General features: G+C 42.1%; 1 protein-coding gene across 8 annotated transcripts in view; it reads left to right on the top strand.

Moving 5' to 3' along the window:
• The first annotated feature begins 1,952 nt into the window (after positions 1-1,952).
• Positions 1,953-18,824, top strand: part of PTPRF (protein tyrosine phosphatase receptor type F) — a 404,201-nt gene continuing 387,329 nt past the window's right edge. For all 8 annotated transcript variants that reach the window (XM_039486049.1, XM_039486048.1, XM_039486046.1 and 5 more), the window contains exon 1: positions 1,953-2,033. The gene's annotated coding sequence lies outside the window, so the exon portion shown is untranslated. The remainder of the gene's footprint in view (positions 2,034-18,824) is intronic.

Raw genomic sequence — 18,824 nt, 5'->3', positions numbered from 1 at the left:
CCTCTGCAACTTGAGACCATTGCTCCTTGTTCTGTCATCTGCCACCACTGAGAACAGTCTAGATCCATCATCTTTGGAACCCCCTTTCAGGTAGTTGAAAGCAGCTATCAAATCCCCCCTGATTCTTCTCTTCTGCAGACTAAACAATCCCAGTTCGCTCAGCCTCTCCTCATAAGTCATGTGCTCCAGCCCCCTAATCATTTTTGTTGCCCTCCGCTGGACTCTTTCCAATTTTTCCACATCCTTCTTGTAGCGTGAGGCCCAAAACTGGACACAGTACTCCAGATGAGGCCTCACCAATGTCGAATAGAGGGGAATGATCACATCCCTCGATCTGCTGGCAATGCCCCTACTTACACAGCCCAAAATGCTGTTAGCCTTCTTGGCAACAAGGGCACACTGTTGACTCATATCCAGCTTCTCGTCCACCGTAACCCCTAGGTCCTTTTCTGCAGAACTGCTGCCTGGCCATTCGATCCCTAGTCTGTAACAGTGAATGGGATTCTTCTGTCCTAAGTGCAGGACTCTGCACTTGTCCTTGTTGAACCTCATCATATTTCTTTTGGCCCAATCCTCTAATTTGTCTAGGTCCCTCTGTATCCTATCCCTACCCTCCAGCCTATCTACCACTCCTCCCAGTTTAGTGTCATCTGCAAACTTGCTGAGAATGCCGTTCACGCCATCCTCCAGATCATTAATGAAGATATTGAACAAAACTGGCCCCAGGACCGACCCTTGGGGCACTCCGCTTGATACCAGCTGCCAACTAGACATGGAACCATTGATCACTACCCGTTGAGCCTGACGGGTAGTCATGTCTCAAGATAAACAGCTTAAGTATCCTTCTCCATAGATACTTTTAACAAGCCACTTACTGACTGAAATATTGTTGGAAAGTTTCCATTCTGATGTGACTGCCACACTTGCAACAAGGACTAGCTGATGAAGGAGGGGGTGAAAAGGGCCAGTATGGAAACCGTCATCACATTGGTACTTCAGGGTTTTTTTTAAGGCATATTTCAACCCACTAGATTATAACAGGTCTAAATCCTGTGAATGATATAAAATATATTTAGGGTGGTATTGAAACCTCTAAACATCAGGGTTTAGGGTAGGAATGTGAACACAATCTGAATGTCATAACAGTGAACTCAGACTGTGTGTACGTGTGCGCACGTGCATCTGTGTGTGTGTGTATATATGTGTACTATAATATTACACAATGTATACATTTCTAAGCCTATTTAGGTGTAATTTTTTACAAGGCAGAGGCATTAGTTAGGGGATTGCATTCTAATCTTGCAGAGTGAATGCATTATTTTTGTCTTGCTCAGCACTTAGCATACAGTCTGTGCTTAACAGAAAATAAGAAATGATTAATATCCAGGTTTACGGAGAATACTGTTCAGTGTTCAACATGGTGCCAAAACTCTTCAGGAAATGTTGTTTTTTTGCAGTGTCTTTTTTAATAACAGATTTACACCTTTGTTTAATCTGTAATAATTTCCCTTGTTTAATAGATGTACTCATTTGCCTTGTTTTAACTAACAGTTAACAGCTAATTCAAGCTCAGACTGTCCCAAACATAGCAGAACTGATGATGTTCTTGTAGGATGTACATCTGAGGAATCCATATATTGGATCTGCAACCACTGAGTATCATGGAGCCCAGTTCCACTGGGGCACTCTGCCCCATCACTGCGTTATGAAGTTGGGGCAGTACTGAACTGAGCATGAGGCTGGTGGATCCATAGGGAATTGTCCCCCTCCATCACAGTTTTCATGTTGGTTGGATGGGAATTTGTCACCCCCCACCCCCACGCCAGATACACAGACTTGGCCCTGGTGGGGGATTTATGCCCCCACAATGTGAGGTTTTAACTCTTTCATTCTGCGAATTCCTTTGCTACTATGTTTATGCAGGAGACTTATTTTTTATCTTATTTTTCTAGGTACTTTTATGGCCACTGTCACTCTAGTATTTGAGCAGCTCCCAGGCATTTATGGATTTATCCTCAGAACATCTCTGTGAGGTAAGGAAGCATTATTATTTCCATTTTACAGACTGGGAACTGAGGTACAGTGAGATTAAGGTGAGACAAGAAGTTTGTAGCATAGCCAGAAATTGAAATGCGATTGCCACTACATTTTGCCTTGCCCACATACCTGCTTTTGTGTTTTTTCCTCTTCTAAGCTTTACTAGAAGGATCTTGACCATTGGGACTGGAGAAAGACCCTATGAAAAATATGACTAGGGTTTTAATGTCCTTTTAAAGTGTTGTTAGAAATGAGCTGAAATGCCTTTCTAAAAATATCATCAGAATGGTTTATGATGTTAAATCATTAATGTGTTGACTTTCTACAGATAAGCTGAAAAACATTTTTGCAAGTTAATTCCTCTATCTACCTGCCTAGGTTTGAGATTAGTGTTCAGTTTTACCCTGGGGTCCATTGATGCCATATCTATCACCTAAAGCAATGCAGAGCATGCCACTTCCTGGTCTATCTTGGGCGTTGTCATCAATGCGGACCCCTGAATTCATGTCTGGGCAGGTGTAGCATTTCTCACTCACATTTATGTACGATTACTGCTTCACTTACATAATTTTTCAAAGGTCACTCCAATCCTCCTAGAATGTTCAGTTTTGCATTCCTAAATTCTCCAAGTGAAATTTTGGTGTCTGATTAGTAATGGTGTTGCTTTTCAAGCAAGTATATCAGGAACCCTGCAATATTTGTGCACATTGAGCTCAGATTGACATTGTAAAATCAAGCATCATGAATAGCAGCCTGGAATATGTCTTTTTTTAAAGCAGAGAAGTTTTGGGTAGGTTCCCCTCTAGTTGTTCCTTCAGTGTAACAAGTTGGTATTTAAAGCATGACATTTACTGTATTGGAAATGTTCTTAAAGCTACAGCAGTGTTACAAATTGTAGAGGCATCAGCAGAATCCTCCAGTTTAATATTTTATTGTCTAGTAAAATAAGCAACAGGATTACGTGTGATAACATGGAAAAGGGAATATTTCATGCCATCTTTCTAATTTAGCACTCTGTAAAATACACACATTTCACACTATGTATGCATCAGCATAAATCGTAGGACAGGAAGGGACCTCGAAACATCATCTAGTCCAGTCCCCTGCACTCACGGCAGGACTAAGTATTATCTAGGCCATCCCTGACAGGTGTTTGTCCAACCTGCTCTTAAAAATCTCCAATGACAGAGATTCCACAATCTCCATGGGCAATTTATTCCAGTTCTTAAACACCCTGACAGTTCGGAAGTTTTTCCTAATGTCCAACCTAAACCTCTTTTGTTGTAATTTAAGCCCCTTCCTCTTTGTCCTATCCTGAAAGGTTAAGAAGAACAATTCTTCTCTCGCCTCCTTGTAACAACCTTTTATGTACTTGAAAACTGTTATGTCCCCTCTGTCTTCTCTTTTCCAGACTAAAGAAACAGTTTTTTCAGTCTTCCCTTATAGGTCTTGTGTTCTAGACCTTTAATCATTTTTGTTGCTCTTCTCTGGACTTTCTCCAGTTTGTCCACATCTTTCCTGAAATGTGGTGCCCAGAACTGGACACAATACTCCAGCTGAGGCCTAATCAGCGCAGAGTAGAGCAGAAGAATTATTTCTCGTGTCTTACTTACAACACTCCTGCTAATACATCCTAGAATGATGTTTGCTTTTTTTGCAACAGTGTTACACTGTTGACTCATATTTAGCTTGTGGTCCACCATGACCCCCCAGATTCCTTTCCGCAGTGCTCCTTCCTAGGCAGTCGTTTCCCAGTTTGTGTATGTGCAACTGATTGTTCCTTCCTAAATGAAGTCCTTTGCATTTGTCCTTACTGAATTTCATCCTATTTACTTCAGACCATGTCTCCATTTTGTCCAGATCATTTTGAATTATAATCCTATCCTCCAAAGCACGTACAACCCCTCCCATCTTGGTATTGTCCACAAACTTTATAAGTGCACTCTCTATGCCATTATTTAAATAATTGATGAAGATATCGAACAGAACCAGACCCAGAACTGATCCCTGCGGGACCCCACTCATTATGCCCTTCTAGAATGACTGTGAACCACTGATAACTACTCTCTGGGAATGGTTTTCCAACCAGTTTTGTGCCTATCTTATAGTAGCTCTATCTAGGTTGCATTTCCCTAGTTTGTTTATGAGAAGGTCATGTGAGACAGTATCAAAAGCTTTACTAAAGTCAAGATATACCATGTCTACCACTTCCCTGTTATCCACAAGGCTTGTTACCCTGTCAAAGATAGCTCTCAGGTTGGTTTGACATGATTTGTTCTTGACAAATCCATGCTGACTGTTACTTAATCACCTTATTATCTTCTAGCTGTTTGCAAATTGATTGCTTAATTATTTGCTCCATTATCTTTCCGGGTACAGAAGTTAAGCTGACTGGTCTGTAATTCCCTGGGTTGTCCTTATTTCCTTTTTTATAGATGGGCACTAGATTTGCCCTTTTCCAGTCTTCTGGAATCCCTCCCATCTTTCGCTAATAGCTCAGATATCTTCTCAGTCAGCTCCTTGTGTATTCTAGAATGCATTTTGTCAGGCCCTGGTGACTTGAAGACATCTAATTTGTCTAAGTAATTTTTAACTTGTTCTTTTCCTATTTTAGCCTCTGATCCTACCTCATTTTCACTGCCGTTCACTGTTAGACGTCCAGTCACCACCAACCTTCTTGGTGGAAACTGAAACAAAGAAGTTAAGCACCTCTGCCATTTCAACATTTTCTGTTGTTTTTCCCCCTCCCTCATATATTATAATGCTTCCTGTCCGTAAGAATAAAAATTATAATGACTCATGGAACTGTCTGAGAATATACTAAATAAGATTAAAGTGTTGGACATTGACCTTAACAGTCAATTAGGCTATACATTACTCAGCTGGTATTTGGGGGAGAAGGGTGCAGAAAGGAAACTAAAGCTCATTAAATAGGATACTGTTGTTTGAAACAATTAGGATGTCTGTAAACCAGGAAATAGGTCGTGATACCTAAGCAAAGACTTAGAGGAGGAAGATCTTGTTGTGTGAAGTATTCATGAAAGAACATAAGAACGGCCGTACTGGGTCAGACCAAAGGTCCATCCAGCCCAGTATCCTGTCTACCGACAGTGGCCAATGCCAGGTGCCCCTGAGGGAGTGAATCTAACAGGCAATGATCAAGTGATCTCTCTCCTGCCATCCATCTCCACCCCCTGACAAACGGAGTCTAGGGACACCATTCCTTACCCATCCTGGCTAATAGCCATTTATGGACTTAGTCACCATGAATTTATCCAGTTCTCTTTTAAATGCTATTATAGTCCTAGCCTTCACAACCTCCTCAGGCAAGGAGTTCCATAGGTTGACTTTGTGCTTTGTGAAGAAGAACTTATTATTATTTGTTTTAAACCTGCTGCCCATTAATTTCATTTGGTGGCCCTTAGTTCTTATATTATGGAAACAAGTAAATAACTTTTCCTTATTCACTTTCTCCACACCACTCATGATTTTATATACGTCTATCATATCCTCCCATTATGGGAATAAGTAAATAACTTTTCCTTATCCACTTTCTCCACATCACATGATTTTTTATATACCTATATCCCCTTAGTCTCCTCTTTTCCAAGCTGAAAAGTCCTAGCCTCTTTAATCTCTCCTCATATTGAACCCATTCCAAACCCCATATCATTTTAGTTGCTCTTTTCTGAACTTTTTCTAGTGCCAGTATATCTTTTTTGAGATAAGGAGACCACATCTGTACACAGTATTCGAGGTGTGGGCGTACCATGGATTTATACAAGGGCAATAATATATTCTCCGTCTTATTCTCTATCCCCTTTTTAATGATTTCTAACATCCTGTTTGCTTTTTTTTGACTGCTGCTGCACACTGCGTGGACATCTTCAGAGAACTATCCACCATGACTCCAAGATTTCTTTCCTGATTCATTGTAGCTAAATTAGCCTTCATCATATTGTATGTATAGTTGGGGTTATTTTTTCCAATGTACATTACTTTACATTTATCCACATTACATTTCGTTTACCATTTTGTTGCCCAATCACTTAGTTTTGTGAGATCTTTTTGAAGTTCTTCACAGTCTGCTTTGATCTTAACTATCTTGAGCAGTTTAGTATCATCTGCAAACTTTGCCACCTTACTGTTTACCCCTTTCTCCAGATCATTTATGAATAAATTGAATAGGATTGGTCCCAGGACTGACCCTTGGGGAACACCACTAGTTACCCCTCTCCATCCTAAAAATTTGCCATTTATTCCTACCCTTTGTTCCCTGTCTTGTAACCAGTTCTCAATCCATGAAAGGACCTTCCCTCTTATCCCATAACAACTTAATTTACGTAAGAGCCTTTGGTGAGGGACCTTGTCAAAGGCTTTCTGGAAATCTAAGTACACTATGTCCACTGGATCCCCCTTGTCCGCATGTTTGTTGACCCCTTCAAAGAACTCTAATAGATTAGTAAGACACAATTTCCCTTTACAGAAACCATGTTGACTTTTGCCCAACAGTTTATGTTCTTCTCTGTGTCTGACAATTTTATTCTTTACTATTGTTTCAACTAATTTGCCCGGTACTGACGCTAGACTTACCGGTCTGTAATTGCCCGGATCGCTGCTAGAGCCCTTTTTAAATATTGGCGGTACATTAGCTATCTTCCAGTCATTGGGTACCGAAGCCGATTTAAAGGATAGGTTACAAACCCTAGTTAATAGTTCCGCAATTTCACATTTGAGTTCTTTCACTCTTGGGTGAATGCCATCTGGTCCTGTTGTCTCCCAAATGCTGCTGGCATGGTCCTGGGGAGAGTGAGGGGAAATGAAGTCTAACGACAAAGCTGGAAGGGAGCAAAAACTTTCAGGATCTAAGTATTTTAGGGTCTACTCTGCCAAGAACAGATAATGTTCAAATGGCAACTGATACCAGAGAGAGGTGGGAAGTGGCATGTGCAAGTCAGGTCAGAAATAGTGTTAGCTGAAGATGGTAAGAATGGGAAAGTGGGTGCAAAAGTCCTTGTGCTTCAAAGGGAAAATATGACAGAGGGGAAGTTGTTGGCAGGTATGATTGGGGTCCTTGTTTTGCTTACAGATGACAAGTTTTGGGTTCCGGCACGTGCTGGATTATTCAGCAGAGTGGGTGAGGAACACTTCCACATGTTTAAGCATTGTTAGAGTTTGTGTCTACCTCTCAAGCAGGTTGGAAAATGTAAAACTGAGGGGCAGTTAATGCTGAAAAAGTACAGCCACGTCTTATCTATCATGAATTACCCTCAGGAGGTGTTTAATTGGCCCCCTTTTGATTTTTCAGCACAAATAGCCCCAAGCTCATCAGGAAAGTGGATAAAACCTATCTGGCAAGCGGAAACATCAGTGACTGTGCTGGGGACAGAACCCAGAAATCATGAGAATTATGGGAAATTTCTGTAACATATGAGAGAACATTCCATAATTATCTGATTACGTGTAATCCCGTAGACAGAAGCATTCTCTGACTACCTAAGGGAGAGTGTATAGAAGATTGTTCGTGCCCTTAAGGGAAGGCTAGCTAAGTGGTGACATACTGAATCAGTGCACTGTGTTAATGGCTGACTGTCTTTGCTCTGTCTAAATTTGCATTGGTTATTCAGGCTTGATGTTATTGTTATTCAGAGAAGCATCAGTTTAGATGAATCTCAAGTGTTTCCCAATTTCATAGCACTTGTGTGCTATATATACAATTAGGAAACACAGAGTTCTGAAAGTTTTCAGCTGGCCTTGAATAGTTGTCATTCCATGGTTCCTAATATGAGCCTAGCTTTTCTGAAAATCTAAGAAAAATAACTATTTAAGACAGGCAAGTCTTGTCCATGCAATATGTAGCTGAAAGTGAGGTCTGAGTGACATACAGTAAAATCTTTTAAAGTAACTTTTTTGTTTTACCAGTTAAATTGGGCAGGTTCTTACTGATCTAGGTCATAGTTTAACTTGGGGGTGGGGTTTCTTTAAAATAATTTCCTTAGTAAGATCAATCTGAGTTGAATGAAAAAAAAAAACCCAACACAAACAGACCCTTACCCCCACTCCCCTGCTCTCTTCCTGCTATTCAGATGAATGGGAGTAAAAAAGAAAAGGAGAGAGTTTTCAGTTACTTTTTCAGTCACATCAGGCTGGATCTAAGTCAGAAATGAATGATTTTACAAGAGAGACCCTAAAGATAAACTGTAACCTACATTAGCAGAATTCAGCTTGTTTTGTAAAACTCGGTAACTGCGTTACTTCCTGAAGCATGCTCTACAAATTGTGTTAATCACAAATCATTGTGTTAGTGCTCTTTCAGGAATTTAACATAATACAAAAAGTTTGCTTTTGGATATTGTAATCCAAAAGTCTCTGAAGTGAAAAGCTGCTCAGTACAAACTATTTTAAAAGTGCAGTTTACAAGAATTTTCTTTAGAAATATGCATCCCTCGGCTGAGAGTTGAGGGTGTGGGGGGGTGCTTTGTGTTTTTGGTTTTTTTTAACACTGAAACTGCCACAATAGCAGTTTGGAAGGTTCCAAGTTAATTTGGAACACATACTTTAAATTGAGCGTTCTCTTTGCAACCAGTATTCTAATCCCGCATTACAAAACAGTAATAATGATAATTGATGTCATCTTCTAATTCTTTGAGTACTTCTGTTTTTAACTTCTGGGCATTTTGTAAGATGTGTTTTGATGACATGTTTTTTCACCTGAAGGCATCTACTATAAATGGTGGTTTCATATTTATATACCTAGATCGCACTGTTACAAAATATAATCATTAAAGAGTGGCTCAATTATATATACCACTAACATGTTTTATTGGCCAGAGCATCTTATACTTAATTGAAAACAGTAAAGTTCTGGATACTTCTGTCTGCTATATAATGAACAGTTGTTTGCAGTGTTGTTGTAACTGTGTTGGTCCCAGGATATTAGAGAGACAATGTTGGTCCAATAAAAGATATTATCTCACTTACTTACCTTGTGTCTCTAATATAATGAACAGGACCTTCTGGTTCACCATCAGATGAAAACTAGTGACTAACATCACAGAACATTGTGGGCCTATCCCAATATTCCTGCATATCACTGTGTAAGGCCCTTTGGACTTAAGACATGTTACAGTTCATTTTACCTAACAAATGAGTCAAGAGTCCTTGAGTATATTGATGCCTCAAGGGGTTAGCTGTTGGAGTTACCATTAGTTGTGTATGTGTTCTAAAGATGCAAATTTAGACTAGTGTGTACTGATGGTGAAGTTCATCTTTTGGCTGAAGCTGCATGCTTACTTATCCTACATTAGGCATTTCTTTGCAAAACTGAATATCTTAGAAAACAATATTAACAGGCAGCTGAAGATGGTGAAAAATGTAATCACATTTGCAAAACCGAACATAAGCACTAGCCCTCTGGTTCTTTTAACTTTCCTTTTGTTTCATCAGTACATTTCATAGAATCACAGGACTGGAAGGGAGCTTGAGAGGTCATCTAGTCCAGTCCCCTGCACTCATGGCAGGACTAAGTATTATCTAGACCATCCCTGACAGGTGTTTGTCTAACCTGCTCTTAAAATTCTCCAATGGTGGAGATTCCACAATCTCCCTAGGCAATTTGATGGTGGCTTTTGTTTTGTCCTAGTATCTACTAATTATTTTTGTTACCTGAAGGTTATATAATAAAGGAGATTGTAGACTCATCATAATTGACAATTTAACTTTGTCATAACACACAGTCAGCAATTGCTAGCACTCTGAAGCAATGGGTTTGAATAGCTGCCACACTGTGTGCATGCTTTTAAACCCGAGACAAATGCTGAACTAATTAAAAATACAAGATAGACATGTCTATGCTTATAAGGAGTTTTGGTGCCAAGCTCTCCTTAGAGGATACGTTTAATGCTAATTAAATTGGTTATGTTCTATCCGGTATCAGGGCAATCTTGATGTTTGGTTAACTACTCCCAGACTGACTCAGTTGTTAGTATTGGAATAATGTGGGACGGGGTTTCAAATGAGAAAGGACTGTGTAGTTAAAAAGTAGCTGGGTATTTTTTGTGGTAGGGAGGAATGGCCCATAAGTTGCCGTTCCAGGTTCTTTAGTCACATTTGGTGACAACAGCTGGGAATCTTTGTGCAGCTAGTAGCCTCTAGCTGTAGCGTTTCTGGATAAAAAGTTCCACGCAGAGTGGATGTGTATCACGTTACCTTCGTAGGCAAGACTGAAATAATTGGGTTTGCCATACAGTAGTTGAACAGTTACGTGGTTAGCAGACTCTACTGACCCAATCCAAACAGCATCTGAATTTTTACGGTAGTAAACTGGAACAGGAAGAGTAGAAAATTACTGATATTTCATTGGCTCTGGCTTTGTTCTGTGTTCTTCTTTTATGAATCTACCACCAGCGCCAGAAATGGTCTATCTCCTCCCCCTGCCCCTCCCCCATTTTAACAAAAGAAACATACACACTCTGGGATATTTAAGTATTAATTCTCCACCACTTTGGCCTTGCCCCTCTCCTACACTTTTACAAAGATTTTCGGACCATTGTTCTCCCCCCGCCCCCACACGTGGCTGGGAGGGAGCGAACCATGACCTGGCCTGGCTGGCCGGCACCCGGGTCCTGCTTTGCATTGACGGTAGCTGGGTCCTTGCCTGTCAGCTACCAAAACTGCAGTAGAGTGTCCTATTGGTGCCGGGGACCTGCTACCTGAGGGCTTTGGGTTGGTCAGCAGGGAGAGAAAGGTAAGGAGAATGTGTGTGGAGTGGGACTGGGGGGGTAGGGCCGTTTGGGGTGTGGAGGGGTCTTTGACAGTCCTTCTGACGCCTGTGTTATCTATCCATTATAGCACAAAGATCATAGGGTTAGGGTTAGGACTGTTGAAATTATGAACAGTTTTTCATTAGAGACAGGCAGCAGGAAAGGTCTTACTGACAGTAATATCTGACACAGGAACAGTTAAGAGGTGCATGTGTTGAAGAAAAATCTTTTGGTGTAGTGATTTAGGAAACCAAGCTTGTTTTTAATGCCTTCTAAACATTAGCTGCACTGAAAGTAGACGTCAGTACTTTGTGAGGCGAGGGTATGACTGATAGCAACTATCCTAGAGGTAAATATCCTCATACAGATTCATATTTTGGAGTAGACTGTTACAATATTGTCTTGTAATACTGGAACAATCATAGAAGTGAAGGACTGGAAGGGACCTCAATAGGTGATTTACTGTAGTCCCCTGCAAGCCAGGCAGGACTAGTAATAATTGGACCATTCCCTGACAGGTGTTTGTCTAACCTAGTGGTTCTCAATCTATTTACCATTGTGGGCCACACATGCAGTTCTCTGTGTTATGTTGGCCGCATCCACACAATATATATACTACCTGCATGGCCCTGAGGATGTCACATGGGCTGTAGCTGTGAGCTGATTGAGCTGCAAGAGGACTGCAGGCTGAGAGCCACTGGTCTAACCTGTTCTTAACCTCTTGTGACAGAGATCCCTCATCCTCCCTAAGCAATTCGTTCCAGTGCTTATCTACCTTGACAGTCAGGAAGTTTTTCCTAATGTCCAACCTAAACCTCCCCTGCTGTAATTTAAGCCTGTTGTTTCTTGTCCTATCCTCAGAGTTTAATGAGAACAATTTTTCACCCTCTTCCTTGTAACAATCTTGTATGCATTTGAAAATTATCATCATGTCCCCTCTCCGTCTTCTCTTCTCCAGACTAAACAAGCCCATGTTTTTCAGTCTTCCCTCATAGGTCATGTTTTCTAGACCTTGAATTATTTTTGTTGCTCTTCTTTGGACTTTCTCCAGTTTGTCCACATCTTCCTTGAAATATGGTGCCCAGAACTGGACACACTACTCCAGTTGAGGCCTGATCAGTGTGGAGTAGAGCAGAATTATTACTTCTTGTGTCTTGCTTACAACACTCCTTCTAACACATCCCAGAACAATGTTTGGTTTTTTTGCAACTGTTACACTGTTGACTCACATTTATCTTGTGATCCACTTATAAGACACAGATCCCTTTCCACAGTTCTCCTTCCTAGCCAGCTATTTCCCATTTTGTAGGTGCAATTGATTGTACCTTCCTAAGAGGAGTACTTTGCATTTGTCCTTATTGAATTTCATCCTGTTTACTTCAGACCATGTCTCCATTTTGTCCAGATCATTTTGAATTATAATCCTATCCTCCAAAGCACTTGCAACTTCTCCCAGTTTGGTATTGTCCACAAACTTTATAAGTGTACTCTCCATGCCGTTATCTAAATAATTAATGAAGATACTGTCAGGGGCGGCTCTAGCCATTTTGTTGCCTCAAGCATGGCGGCACGCCGCGGGGGGCGCTCTGCCGGTTTCTGGTCCCGCGGCTCCTGTGGACCTCCCACAGGCACGCCTGCGGATGCTCCACCAAAGCCGTGGGGCCAGTGGACCCGCCGCAGGCATGCCTGCGGGAAGTCCTCCGTAGCCGCCCGCCGCCCTCCCAGCGACCGGCAGAGCGCCCCCTGCGGCATGCCGCCCCAAGCACGCGCTTGGCGTGCTGGGGCATGGAGCCGCCCCTGGATACTGTAATGAAGATAATGTAATTGTTATATTGAGTTTTTACAGGTGGCAATAAGTAAGGTTGCATTGCTACAGAAAGGGCGAGCTCAATTAAAGATGACAACCATTTTTTTTAAATTATTACTGATTTTTGAGGGCTCAGCACTTTCTCAAATCACCCCCTTTACAGTATTTCAAATTGGGCACATAGGAAACGAGGATAGGCACCCCTCTCCTGGCAGGTCCAGGCTGGGGGAGAGGCGCCCTGGCCTCAGCTGGGTCCAGGCTGGGGGAGGAGTGCCGCGGCAGTCTGGGCTGCACTGGCCACAGCAGGTCCCTGAGCGCCTGCGTGGTGCTAAGAAGGCTGCTGCATGGCTGTGCATCTTACAGGAAACTTAGATGACAACCTTCCCCCCACCCCCAAGTGATGACTCCCCCATACAATGCAACCCTTACTTCTGGCTGCTGCTGGCAGTGGCGCTGCCTTCAGAGCTGGGTGCTTGGCCAGTGGCCATTGTTCTCCAGCTGACCAGCTCTGAAGACAGGGCAGAAGTAAGGGTGACAATGCCATGATCCCCCTGTAATGGACTTGGGACCCCTTTTGGGTCAGAACCCCCAGTTTGAGAATCGCTGCAGTAGATGCTCTTTAAAATCTGTCGTCTTTTAAAATGACCCAAATAGTCTAGGCTAGTGATATTCTAGCTGACGCTCATGACCCGCAAGTGGCTCTTTAATGTGACACTGTGATTTAATTATTAACCAATCCGAGTTATTAACTAGTAAGGATGATTTTACTATGTTATTAACCAATTGTAGTCAATAAAATAATACTTTGCCAGTCATTTTGCTTTGAGGAAAAAATATATATAAATAAAACTAAATATTTCCCTGTCATACTGTTTAAATGTGAATATATAGTAAATGAAAACCACTTAAGTTTTGTTCCAAGAGTCCATTTTTTGTCTAGCACCTTGTTCAGTATAGTCCTTTGAACCACCATGACTCCCACCTCCCCTGCCCACAAAAATACATACACCATTAAATTAATACAGTGGACCCCAAAGATACTAAACTTAATTTATAGATTCCAAGACTAGAAGGAGCCACTTTGACCATGTAATCTGACCTCCTGTATAACACAGGCCCGAGAACTGCCCCAAAATAATTCCTAGATGATATATTTTAGAAAAACATCCAATTTTGAGTTAAAAATTGTCTGTGATGACGAATCCACCATGACAGTTCCAATGGTTAATTACTCTCTCCATTATACATTAAAGCCTTATTTCTACTCTGAATTTGTCTAGCTTCAGCTTCCAGCCAATGGATCGTGTTAGACCTTCCTCTGCTAGATTGAAGAGCCCAGTATTAAATATTTATTTCCATGTAGATACTTATAGACTATAATCAAGTCACCCCTTAACCTTCTTCTCGTTGTTAAGCTAAGTAGATCGAGCTCTTTGAGTCTATTACTATAAGGCAGGTTTTCTAATCCTTTAACCATTCTCATGGCTCTTCTCTAAACCTTCTCCAATTTATCAACATCCTATTTGAATTGTGGACACCAGAACTGTACCCATTATTCCCTCAGTTGTCTCACCGGTGTTAAATCTAGAAGTAAAGAAGCCTCTCTACTTCCACACAAGAATCCCCTGTTTATGCATCCCAGGATCTCATTAGCTCTTTTCACCACAGCATCACGCTGGGAGCTCGCGTTTAAGGCTTGCAGAGACCTCCCTGACATTCTCTGCTTCAGCCCCAGGGGCTGCAGGACTCTGGAGCTGACAGCCAGTGGGGCCCTGGCCGGGTTCCGGCGGCAGCAGCGACAAGTGACGGGGGCCCCCTGTAAAGATCCGGGGCCCCCTGTAAAGATCCGGCACCAGGTGACAGACTCCTGAGGGTTCCAGCAATGGGCAACTGTCTCGCCTCGGGCAAGTGGCTGGGGTGCCCCGTTTTCTATTTGGGAGATATGGTCACCCTGCAGCTCCCAGCCGCCGGGGCAGAGGGGGAACCCCACAGCTCCCAGCCACCACAGTGGTGGGGGAAACCACGGAGCCGCAGCAGCAAAAGTCACAGACAGATCACTGCTTCTGTTCATTTGTGTTTATTGCCCGTGACCCGTCCATGACTTCTACTAAAAATAACCATGACAAAATCTTAGCCTTAGTCATGTTCAGCTCATTATCTATCACAACCCTCAAATCGTTTTCAGAGTCCCGGCTTCCCAGGACAGAGTCCCCCAGCCTGTAAGGACAGCTGATGATTTTTGTCCCCAGCTGTATGCATTTACCTTAGCTGCATGTTTGTGCCCAGTTTACCAAGCAGTCCAGATTGCTCTGGATCTTTAACGTGTCGGCTTCATTATTTTATCATTCCCCCAGTTTTTGTGTCATCTGCACACTTTATCCATGATCATTTTGTTTTCTTCCAGGTCATTGATAAAAATATTAAATAGCGTGGGGCCCAGAACTGATCCCTGCAGGACTCAACCATAAACACACCCTCTCAGTGACAATCCCTCATTTACAATTACATTTTGAGTCCTGTTAGCCAGTTTTTAATCCATTTAATATATGCCATGTTAATTTTATATCATTCTAGTTTTTTAAACAAAATGTCATGTGGTACTGAGTGAAATGCCTTACACAAGTCTAAGTATATGACGTCAACACTATTTCCTTATCAAAGTTGTAATCTCATAAAAAAAGATATCAAGTTAGTTCGACAGGATCTGTTTTCCATAAACCCATGTTGATTTGCATTAATTACATTGCCCTCCTTCAGTTCTTTATTAATTGACTCCCATATCAGCCGCTCCATTATCTTGCCTGGGATTGATGTTTAACTGCCAGACCTATATTTATACCTGGGTCATCCCGTTTACCCTTTTTAAAAGTTGGCACAATGTTAGCTTTCTGCATTTCTACCAACTTCCATTTTCCTTCCATTTGTTACATTATTATTATTTTTTTTTATGGCTGCCTTCACTTCCCCCCCAAGATCTGTTTTTGAATCGGCATGGCTTTCTTCCTCAGTTGTGGGATTGTGGCTTTTTAGGCATCTTGTAAGGTGTTCTTAAATGAATGCCAATTATCATTCACATTTTTCTGTTTAAATTCTTCCTCCCGGCTGATTTGGTTCATATTTGTTTCAGCTTTGTGAAATCGGCCCTATTTAAAGCAAAATATATATCACTGGTCTAGACTTTATTCTGCTCACACATTGTGTGATCAAGTTATGATCACTTATATCTAAGATACCTTTATTTTTTTAGTTCTGTGATCAGTTCCTTTTTATCTGTTAAGTCAAGGTCTAATAAAGAATTCCCCTGTGTTGGCTGCAACACTTTCTGAATTAGGAAATTGTCATCTATAATGTTTAAAAATTCCAAGAATATTTGAGTACTGGCAGCATATGTCACTCTGACTGAAGTTCCCCATGATCATACAGTTTTTCAATAAAGTCTTGCAAGGATATTGCAGGGAATTGCCGTATCTGTTACAACCATATCCGTACCCAGTATTCTAGATGAGGTTTTACCAGTGCCTTATGCTATGGCAGTAAATACTTCCCTATTTCTGCTGCAGATGCCTCACCTGATACATCCTAGGATCGCATTTGCCTCTCTCTCTCAGGGCTGCATCTCTTTGGTGGCTAATAATTGTCCTTTGATCAACTTAATACAGCCAGGTCTCCTCTGTTGTTTCCGATGAGCCCTTGTATGTGAAGATGTAATCTGTTCATATTTTTTGAAAGGCACTGTTTATACAGAGCACAGATCAAAGGGGGACCAGATCCTGATTGGGGCCTTTGTGTGCTAACATTAATCTAAATTATTAATAAAGTAAACAAAAATGTACAGTGTTGGGAAACAGTGAGATGTTTACTTGTATACACACATTTTGGAAACTTAACATTCTACCCCAAATTACTCTCCTTAGTGTACGGGCTGTGCAGCAGGCTGGTGTGCTGGGGATCCCGTGGAGGAATTTTTGAGGAGCCAGCACAGCTGTGACTGGCTTATGTTCCAGCTTCAGAGCTGGAACTTCAGAGCTGACACTAAACTGGGAGGAGTGGTTGATACGCTGGAGGGTAGGGCTAGGATACAGAGGGACCTAAACAAATTGGAGGGTTGGGCCAAAAGAAACCTGATGAGGTTCAACAAGGACAAGTGCAGAGTCCTGCACTTAGGACGGAAGAAAACCATTCACTGTTACAGACTAGGGACTGAATGGCTAGGAAGCAGTTCTGCAGAAAAGGACCTAGGGGTTATAGTGTACGAGAAGCTGGATATGAGTCAGCAGGGTGCCCTTGTTGCCAAGAAGGCTAACGGCATTTTGGGCTGTATAAGTAGGGGCATTGCCAGCAGATTGAGGGATGTGATCATTCCCCTCTATTCGACATTGGTGAGGCCTCATCTGGAGCACTGTGTCCAGTTTTGGGCCCCACACTACAAGAAGGATGTGGAAAAATTGGAAAGAGTCCAGCAGAGGGAAACAAAAATGATTAGGGGGCTGGAGCACATGACTTATGAGGAGAGGCTGAGGGAACTGGGATTGTTTAGTCTGCAGAAGTGAAGAATGAGGGGGGATATGGTAGCTGCTTTCAACTACCTGAAGGGGGTTCCAAAGAGGATGGATCTAGACTGTTCTCAGTGGTACCTGATGACAGAACAAGGAGTAATGGTCTCAAGTTGCAGTGGGGGAGGTTTAGGTTGGCTATTAGGAAAAACTTTTTCACTCAGAGAGTGGTGAAGCACTGGAATGGGTTCCCTAGGGAGGTGGTGGAATCTCCTTCCTGAGAGTTTTTTAAGGTCAGGCTTGACAAAGCCCTGGCTGGGATGATTTAGTTGGGAATTGGTCCTGCTTTGAGCAGGGGGTTGGACTAGATACCTCCTGAGGTCCCTTCCAACCCTGATATTCTATGATTCTATGGAGTAGCCCCCATTCCACCCATACTTCCTCTCCATGGGGGAGATGGCTGATAGTTGTGCATAGCCACAGATCCATCAGACTTGCTCTTTTTGCAGTCTGTCCTATCCAGAAGTCCCTACTGAAGAGATGCACAGAGTCCTTGCGCCGCTCCATATATAGCCTTCCCAAATCCTACCCGTCCTACTGTGCTGCAGAAACATACCAGTTCTGCTGCAGACATGACTCTGTTTCTAAAAAAAAATAAAAAAGTAAAAAAAAATAAAAGAAAGAAATACTCCAGATATCCTTTAGAACAGGATTTACTCCTGAAAGAACTGATGGTGCATATTTTGCAAAAGAATATTTGACCCTTAAGTACTGCACAGTCTCCTATGATAGTCCTCTGTTTGTTTTGGTCAATGTGCTCTCCTTTATTCCCTGACTAAATCAACATGTGCTACTTACCATACTGTCATTTAACCTCCTTGGTAAATTACAGTTGCATGTGTACCCTATAATTGCCAGTGAAATAGCCCGTAATATTTTTACACAAATGAAACTACAAACCTGCATTGTACTGTACTGAATATTAAATGGCAATCCTTGCTTTGTAGTTTAGGGTAAAACATGTGCCTGATCAGAGTGGCACATCATCTTCTGTTGCTATAAACTACTAAGGCCTGGTCTACACTGGGGGGGGGGGGGGGTGTCGAACTAAGGTACGCAAGTTCAGCTACGCGAATACTTATTCGCGTTACTTATTTTATCCAAGGTTCAGACTGTTCCTATGGCTCGTACTACTAGTCCAGATTCTCCCTCCAAATCAAAACACTGCAAGTAACCAACAACTGCATTCCCTCTCATTTCAAGTACCTTGAATAGCGAATAGCGTAGCTGAACTCGAACTACCCACCCGTCCAGACGCCGCGGGATTGAAGTCTGCGGCTCCCCCGTCGACTCCGCCAGCACCGTTCGCGGTGGTGGAGTTCCGGAGTCGACGGGAGTGCGTTGGGAGTTCGAACTATCGCGTCTAGATTAGACGCGATAGTTCGAACTCCGAGAAGTCGAACTCTACGCGTCGACCCGGCAGGTAAGTATAGACCTACCCTAAGAAAGCATGTGATCAGTGACTTCCAATATCTGATTCTTCAAAACATCCCTGCCAAAGAAATAGTCATGAGCTTGTTAGTTGTATACAATCCATAACATGCAATGGTTAAGCATTAATATTCATAGACCGTGCTTAAAGATCAAGAAAGAATCCTATGGAATGAAACCTAGGAAGTCTGATTGTTGGCTCTGTGAAATTCCATAAGGAGGTCATAGAGATTT

Source organism: Mauremys reevesii, linkage group 8 (assembly GCF_016161935.1).
Source record: "Mauremys reevesii isolate NIE-2019 linkage group 8, ASM1616193v1, whole genome shotgun sequence".
In the NCBI taxonomy this organism is placed as follows: Eukaryota; Metazoa; Chordata; order Testudines; family Geoemydidae; genus Mauremys; species Mauremys reevesii.
The sequence above is the reverse complement of the archived record's forward strand: the minus strand, read 5'-3'. Positions and strand labels throughout refer to the sequence as shown.